At 42.7% G+C, this 8,623-nt stretch overlaps 1 protein-coding gene across 1 annotated transcript in view; it reads left to right on the top strand.

Annotated features, from left to right (window-relative positions):
* Window positions 1–1,062, top strand: part of plppr3a (phospholipid phosphatase related 3a) — a 39,119-nt gene extending 38,057 nt beyond the window's left edge. The window contains exon 9 of the mRNA XM_032500528.1: window positions 1–1,062. This exon is cut by the window's left edge and continues 3,472 nt beyond it. The gene's annotated coding sequence lies outside the window, so the exon portion shown is untranslated.
* Window positions 1,063–8,623: the final 7,561 nt, after the last annotated feature.

The following is an 8,623-nucleotide window of genomic DNA, read 5'->3' as shown; positions in this document are numbered from 1 at the left end:
CCATTTTTAAGTATGCCTCATTGGAAAGTGATACCACTAAACAGCCAACCAACACCATGGCGGGGCAGTAAAACCATAAAAATACACATATAAATAAAGGTCCACTTGCTCGCTCTGGAGCCTTTACACAGTGCTCATCAGGAGAAGATGTCTGCTGGACGTTCAGACAAACTATGGGCAAACAACATCTGCTGATGAGGTCTATGCAATGCAGTCAAAAGGTCCAGAACAAGCGAGTAAGTACACCTCCAGTCGAGAGCGTTTTGCAAAACTGCTGTTTCATACAATAAGTTTAGAAAGAGCTTACAACTCAAAGGTTTGCATCTGGTTTTTGACATTTTCAGACAAAGCGATGAACTGAATTAATCGAATTGTTTATCACAAATTAAAATATTGCAGCACTTAAAAATACGCTTCCAACAACATCTACAAGTTGAGAGGAAGTGTGCGTCCTTCCTGCTCACCTCTGCCTCTTGTGTGTATTTATACTATGTTGTATAAAGTCGTTATCTGGTACCTATCATTTACAAATTACATACAGCCACGTTTTGTTTTCTAACTATCTGAAGATATTCCGTCAAATGACAAGTGCTTTATATTAGATTTAAACGAGAAATACAGACTCACAAATACACAGATGAAATAGTTGGCACCACAACATCTGAAGGGGTCATGAACTGATTATGTAAAGTTGTGCTAGAAAAGGGCGAGGTAAATGGAACAAGTTGTATCTCGTAGTTGGAGCTCCTCCGATGAGGAGCTGGTAGATAATGTTGCTCGTCGGTTTGTGCTGCATGTGTGTATGATCGTGTTTTTTTTAACTTCTGTGCTTCAAGTCTGTGCCGTTACCTTTTGAAAGACAGACATGCTGCATCTTTAAGTGCTGGTGATTATTGTACTACTTTCCACCATTTTGACTGTAAAAAATACTTGATATTACCTAATATTATTAATATTATTGTTATTATTCCGCAGTCCTCTTTTATGGGCTAATGTTTTCTATCTGTGGTGATGTGTAACATTAATAACCTGATTGAATAAAAAAAAGCAAAGACTTCTTAACTGAGGTTTTATCTTGTGTTACTTGACAGCACAGTGGCTGGTGCATATTGTACGGCTCGAAATAGAGGGAGGCTCGATGCCGGGGCGGCTTTTACCGCCACTCTAATGAAAAAGATCCTCTCCATTGATTCTCGGGTTATGAGTACTTTCATGCTCATTCATACTTTACACTCACGAATTGACATACGCACTTACACAAATACACACAGACAGACGGATACAGCACACACACAGTTGCACACGGATACAGCACACACACACAGTTTGGCTAGTGTCAGGTTTCCATAATGAATCCTGCTGGAATGTTGGTCAATCCCGCTTCCTGCCGGGGTGTGTGTGTGTGTGTGTGTGTGTGTGTGGGTGTGTGTGGGTTGTGTGTGTGTGTGTGTGTGTGTGTGTGTGTGTGTGTGTGTGTGTGTGTGGGGTGTGTGTGTGTGTGTGGGTGTGGTGTGTGTGTGCGGATTCAGAGTAGTATGTGTCCAGATGTAGCCCAGATCTAATGGAATGGGTCCAATTAGATATGTGTGAATTTGTACATTTTTTTTATCTGTGTATGTGCGGAGTTTTTGTCCGGTGCAGGAGCATTGAGCTGTGTGACGAGGCCGCACAGGCAGCGGGGGTGCAGATGGTGTACTGAGGCTGAGGACAGTCAGCCTGTCCATGCTCTACACTTAGCAAGCAGCAACTCTCAATTCTGTCTTGCACATCTCTCTCTCTCTCTCTCTCCTCGCTCTCTCTCTCTTTCTCCCTCTCTCTTCTCAGTCTTTCTCTTGGTGGCCCAAAAGCACACATAACAAGTGTGTATTGTGTGTGACTGCAGGAGGAAACGGAAAATGCAGACTGAGCTGTCTTTTGTATTTTTGCAACCGTGTGCGCATGTATATCCGTGTGTGTGTGTTGTGTGTGTGTGTGTTGTGTGTGGTGTGTGTGTGTGTGTGTGGTGGTGTGTGTGTGGTGTGTGTGTGTTTCTCTACAGTGGAGAGTGGCTGTCCAGGGGAAGCTGCTGACAGTCTTTTTCTGGACTGATTTACCATTGCAGAATAGCATTAAAGCCTTTTGTCCGGAGCTCCACTTTTATCTTATTCACCTTGTCACTATCATTCTACCTACTACAATCTCACCTGGCTCCTCATGAACCATTACACATGAAGGAAAGGGGATTTGGAGCTTTGGAGATTCAATCCAGATTTTCCTCCAGCTCTTAGGGTTTTTTTTTTGGAATGAGGGATTAGGATTCTAAAGGGTTGCGGGGATCATTTTACTTTCAGTCTGATCAATATAAGGCGTTATGTTCTCAACAATCCAATATTGATCTTTTTTGGCATGAAAAGATTGCCATATAGAATCTACAGGGATTGACTATATTGACATGGGTCTAAGCCCTTAAGGAGTTAGTCCTTATCCTGGTTCATTGGTGAAATGGTCGAGGAACTCCTGTTCAACAGCCCACTTGAAGGGCTTCACAAATTATAAAAAGGAAACCAAAGTTGTTATGCCATCTGAATCCGTTACGCCAATTCTCAGCCAGTAAATCATGTTATTAAACGTATTAAACCACGTTAGCAATCCTGAAGCCCTTGGAGCGAGCTCTTTCACATCCCGAATGGTAACCAGCCTTAATGTGCCAGTCAGCCATCTATCGCCACAGCTGGGGGCTGACACTGACATTTTTAGGAGGCTGGCTTCACTGAGTCACTAAGACTAGCTGTGTTTTTCTTGTTTTTTTGCTACCTTGGGGTCCAAGACAAAGTCATTTTTTTCTACATTTCATTAGTTTTTTTATGTGATCAAACAAAAGACAATAAAATTGAGACCTACTGCCTGTCAAAGTAGCTGGTAATGAAACACAACATCCACGACCAATATTTGCTGCTGGGAGAAATGATTTCCCTCCATGGATGCAGTCTTGGAGTTGAGGGTATATGCTAGCTCGCTCACTCTTAAACCCGCTATAGAGGATGATAAAAGTCCTCCGCGGCTAGAGCTTGGCAATATATCAATATTATATTAATATTGTGATATGAGACTAGATATCGTCTTACATGTTGGATATCGTAAGATTGTAATATGGCATAAGTGGTGTCTTTTCCTGGTTCTAAAGGCTGCATTACAGTAACGCCATGTCATTTTCTGAACTTACCAGACTGTTGTAAAATTTTTATTATTTGCCTTTACCCACTTACTTCATTATTATCCTCATTACTGATGATTATTTATCAAAATTCTCATTGTATAAATATTTTGTGAAAGCACCAATAGTCAACACTGCAATATTGTTGTTGTTGTGAGCTATTTGGTCAAAAGTAGTCAAAAAAAGAGTGTTTGGCCCAGCCCTATACCAGGCTACATGTTACGCTGCAGCAGCCCAGCTGGGAGCCTGACATTTTTGAAGGGTCTTCCTCACCTCACGAGGCCGGGAGCTTGATTATCAGCCACACTGATTCTTTAGATATCCCTGTCATTAACCAGTTTCATTTTCTCGCCTGAACACAGGGTCTGTAGATATAGCCATGCTAGCTGCTCTGTGAGGCTTTACTTAGGCACAGCGTTGAGCCAAATGCAAACATCAGCGGCATGAGTTCACTAAGACAAATGCTAACATGCTAATGTTAAGCAGGTGTAATACTTACCATGTTCGCCATCTTTGTTCAGCGTCTCAGCATGCTAACATTTGATAATTAGCACTATACAGTGCAGCGGAGGCTGATGGGAATGTCATTAGCTTTGCAGGGTCATAAACCCAAGTGTTGGACTTATTTAAATTTTGAACAGATGATGGCACTAAATGAAAAGATAAGGGATCACAAAAGTGATTACAATTGATCATGAGCGGGGCATGACTATCTGTACCAAATTTCTTGTCAATCAATCTTATAATTGTTGACGGTTCCACTCAAAACCCACTGGTGGCGTTAGGGAAAAAGTCAGAGGATAATCAAGGCAAGTACCATTCCATCCTCCAGAGTCTAGAGACCATGGATGTCTGAACAAAATATCATGCCAATCCATGCAGTAGTTGATAGAGATATTTTTGTCTGTGGTGGACTGACATTGCCATCAATTGAGCCACAACGCTAGAATGGCTGAAAAGACATTAAACTCATCCATGGTAGAGTTTTAAAAAAAAAAAAGCTGGCTTATGGCTGAGGATCTGTAAATATGACTTTCTAAAAGATCCTCGAAAGTTGACTTTGCAAAGATGCTAGGCTTTCATGTGACAGCTTAAAAATATACACCACATAGCAGAGCAAGTCTTCAGGTCCCCACTCTCTCTCTCTCTTCTTCTGCTATGTGTCTTTTTGGCTGTCTCCTCATGCTTTCCTTTGAGAACTGAGGTGATAAAGATGGAGATGGAAACAACATCCCACCCCTCCCCCCCTTACCCCACATGCATGGGCACACGCAGAGACACACAAACACACTTATGGATTCCCATGAACATAGTCAGCAACATGCTCACTGAAACCAAGATCTAGAGATTTAAGAAAAAAATCCTTCTACAGACCCGAAAAAAAAAAACACACTGATGACCAATGTACTTTTGCCCTCCTGCTTTTTGTCTACATGTAGAGGCAGATGAGGGGGGACAGTACAGTGTATTTGAGCTTGAGTGGGCTGATGTGGTTGTGGCCTTACATGCATGAGTAAGACTGTATAGTTCATGGCTTAAAAACCCTACAGGCCTAGCAATGGGTAGTAACACACTGACACAGTTATCAGACCAGACTAATTTGGTCTGGGACTTGTGCGTGCGTGTACGCGTGTGCTTACACAGGGTTTAGAAGAGCCGTGGTATGTGTATGCCTTAATGTATGTGTGACCCTTTCATCCATTTGCACTCTGTTCTCCTTCCCGCCCTCTCACCTCCTAACCTTCTCAAATGTGGATGTAAGAAATTAAGTGTGTGTGTGTGTGTGTGTGTGTGTGTGTGTGTGTGTGTGTGTGTGTGTGTGTGTGTGTGTGTGTGTGTGTGTGTGTGTGTGTGTGTGTGTGTTTGTGTGTGTGTGTGTGTGTCTCTGTCTGACTGTCTGCAATGACTGCAAATGTCACGTGAACAACCCCGTCCCTCCGCGCTGTCTTACCTCTACTCCCTTGTGTCTTCTCGACTTCATAAATATCTCTCCTGCCAAGATAAACAGTGTCAGATATGTCAGAGTTTTCTAAGGAAGCTCTTGGCAGATGATGAACTCCTGCAACCGATTGACCCAGTTTCGGTCCTCACATCGCCACAGTCAAGATGCTAAGGGATGTTATGTATTATACACAAAAAAAACACATAAACATGTATCTAACTCTGCAACGCTGCACATCACTAAACAGCCGCCACGTCACTATTAAAAAGTGCACTTATGCAAGCAGCACATGTACTGTAGCTCGTATAAGTGTTCATTAAAGCAAAACATCCTATATTAAATGGAAAGTAATTAAATTAGAACGCTGCTGCATTACACTCACCTGTCATGCCAGTGATCCATCATATTTCATATCGGCTGCAAGCAGTGGAGCAGAGACAGAGACTGCCTAAATGTATCTGACTGGGTCTAAGTGTGTCTGACTGGTTCGGAGTGTTTTCTAACCGTGTAGTCATGCTGCATCTTGTCATTGTGTCATACGTGATGACTGATGATCAGAGGTTAAAGGAACGTGCATTGATTGCCAAAAAACGAAGCCGCTACGGAACATACAGAGGCAAGGAAGGACGGAAAGAGGCAAACGAGGAAGGAAAGAGGGAACGAACAACAGTTTGAGGGAGGACAGGAATGAAGCCAACAAAACAAAAGAGGAATGTAGAGAGGGGGAAGTAGGACAGAGAGAATAAAGAAATGATGATAGATGGATAGAACACACAGAAGAAGCAAAAATTGAATAAAGTGTGATACTATGAGGGATAAAGGAACAGAAAGTAGAGACTTGAAGAAGGAAAATGAAAGGTCATTGGTTAACAGGAAGCCATTGAGGCATAAAGAAGACAATTTAAACAAGGGAAAAGGATGAACAAATAATCAAATGAATAGCACAAGGCGGGAATGAAGGAAGGGAAGAAATTGAGGAAGGAAGGAAGGAAAAGAGAGATGCAGGGAGTCGAAAAGGAGGCGAAGAAGAAGCAGGAGGATCAAAAGAAGGAATGAACAAGCAAGGACCGAAGAAAGTAATTAAGGGAGGAGTGGCAAGGAAGGAAAGCAAAGAAGGAAGAAGGAAAGAAAAGAGATAAACAAGGAGGGGAAAATAATGGAAGGGATGAGGGGATGAATGGATGGGATGGAAGCAACAGAAGTGAATGAATTAGACAGGGAGGGATGTACATAAGGAATGAAAGTGAAAGCTAAAAGAAAAGGATGATTCACGAGATCAATAAGTAGAGAAGTGGGAGGGTGAAACAGAAGGAAACAACAACAAAAGAGACTAGATGGAATGGTTAAAGGACAGGAGGAAATAAGGCAGTAAGGAAAGAAAAAAAAAAGAAAAGAGACAAAATAAATGGAGAGGAAAAGGTCAAGTTTCAAGTGAATTTCTGGCTAAGAGACAGAACTAAAGGAACTGTCAGTCCAACTGTGATTCCCTGTAAAGCTTATGATTGGATCACTGGCTTCACCACGCTACTCGCTGACCTGCATAACAGCCACCGATTAACACGTTGTCACATCTGATGCCAATTTGATCCAGAAGCCCCAGAGGAGGGGCACAGTGATGGCACGTATGAAAGACAGACAGAAACACAGACAGATATTGAGAAAGACAGAAGAAGAAGAAGAAAATAGGAATACAGCTCCGCAGTACTACCATGAGCAAAAAAGTGTGTGTGTGTGTGTGTGTTTGTGTGTGTGTGTGTGTTTTTTGGGGGGGGGTGGATGTGTGGGTGTGTGTGGGTGGTTGTGTGGGTGGGATGCAGTGACGGGACCAGTGACAGTGACAGCTGCCGCCTCGTAATGAGGCCGACACATCGGTTCACACTCACACATTTCCATTGCAGGACCTTCATTATTCCCCTGTGGATTTACAGCAGCAGACTGATGTGCATTTGTGTGCAAACTGAAAGGACAAACCGATTCATTTCTTTATTTTTATTTTTTTTACAGATTCAGACGGAGACCAAATACACAGCTGTCATCATTGATGTCTAGTTTAGTGGCGGTATTCTGCCACCATGGAGAATAGCATAAAGAAAGAAAAAAAAATGAGACAGAAGGAGTACAAAGTGAAGCAAATTAGACAGAGATGAGGGGAAAAAGGTTAAAGAGAAACATTATCTTTTGATGTAGGCTACTCCAATGAAACTGCTCATTACCAACCAGAGCAACAAAACTAACATACAAAAATTCTCCAACTCCCACACACACACACCCACAAGCATGACGGCATATAGTTGAAGAGAACACAATCGACAGTAGCCCACAGAGGCACAATTGACATTTTAAAGCATACAGTGAGGGAGACGGAGACTGAGGCAGGTTGATAGAGAAAGCTAAAGAGAAGTGAAACATTTTGGCATTTTCTTTGGGCCCAGTAGACTGAGGATATTCAGGGATGGAAGAAACTCTTTATACTTCTTAACCTCCCCCAGGCCTGAATCTACTTTTCAGCTCCCTCCCTCAGTTCTTTGGTCTCCCCCTTACTCTCCCTTATCCATTCACTTTCTCAACACTCCTCCCCTCCTGTGGATTTACAACCGCCTCCTCAAAATTCCACTCAGTTATTTTCATTTTGGGTCATTTTTTTTAATTCCGCCCGATGTTTATTCATGACTAGGGTTCTGAGAGAGGGATAAGAAGCCAAGTGCTGAGCTGGCCCCAAGGGCCCCGAGGGCTGTGAGGGCTCCAAGTCAGCCTGCACACACTCAAACACGCATACACATAAACACTACTGCACACACATGCACATGTTTGCATCCACGTTAGTATGAAGAGGCACACGCGCTAACACTCCCACAAACACACGCTGTTTTTGGTTTGTCATCACGTACTAAACTGAGGTGTTTGCCCGTGAAACGCTCCTATCATTATCAGATTAAGACTCGGCCGGCTAACTCACTCTGCTGCTTCTGTTTGTTCTATTTCTTATTTTGTGAAATGTCAGTACCAAAACATGTCTGACCCTCATCTGTCATCAGTGTTTATCATGATGTCATTACACACACATACACACACACACACAGACACCACAGGGGAGGCTGATTTTTTCTTTTTCAAACCCACCCCCTCCTATGTGTAGTTGCATTTGTATGTTGCCTACTTGGTGATTCTGCGTATGCATGAATGTGTATACGGATTTGCAGTTCAAATGGCTGGAGGGAGAGAGCGAGATGAGAGACGTGATGTGCAAACAGTGAGCAAGAGACATAGAGATAAAGAGTTTTTTTTTTCTCTGAGTGGGTTAAAATCCTTCTTATTCTCCATCACCGGCTCCCAAATCTGCTCAGCCACTTTCCAACTTCCACACCTTTCTCTAAGCACCAAGCCAATACACACCAATCTGATCCCCTCTCTTCTGCACATTTTCCATCTTTCCAAATTCTGTCTAAAAAAAAGCCTGAGTCTGAGCTTGTGTTTGGCATGGTGGGGTG

This window comes from Etheostoma spectabile, chromosome 20 (assembly GCF_008692095.1).
Source record: "Etheostoma spectabile isolate EspeVRDwgs_2016 chromosome 20, UIUC_Espe_1.0, whole genome shotgun sequence".
NCBI lineage: Eukaryota > Metazoa > Chordata > Actinopteri > Perciformes > Percidae > Etheostoma > Etheostoma spectabile.
The sequence above is the reverse complement of the archived record's forward strand: the minus strand, read 5'-3'. Positions and strand labels throughout refer to the sequence as shown.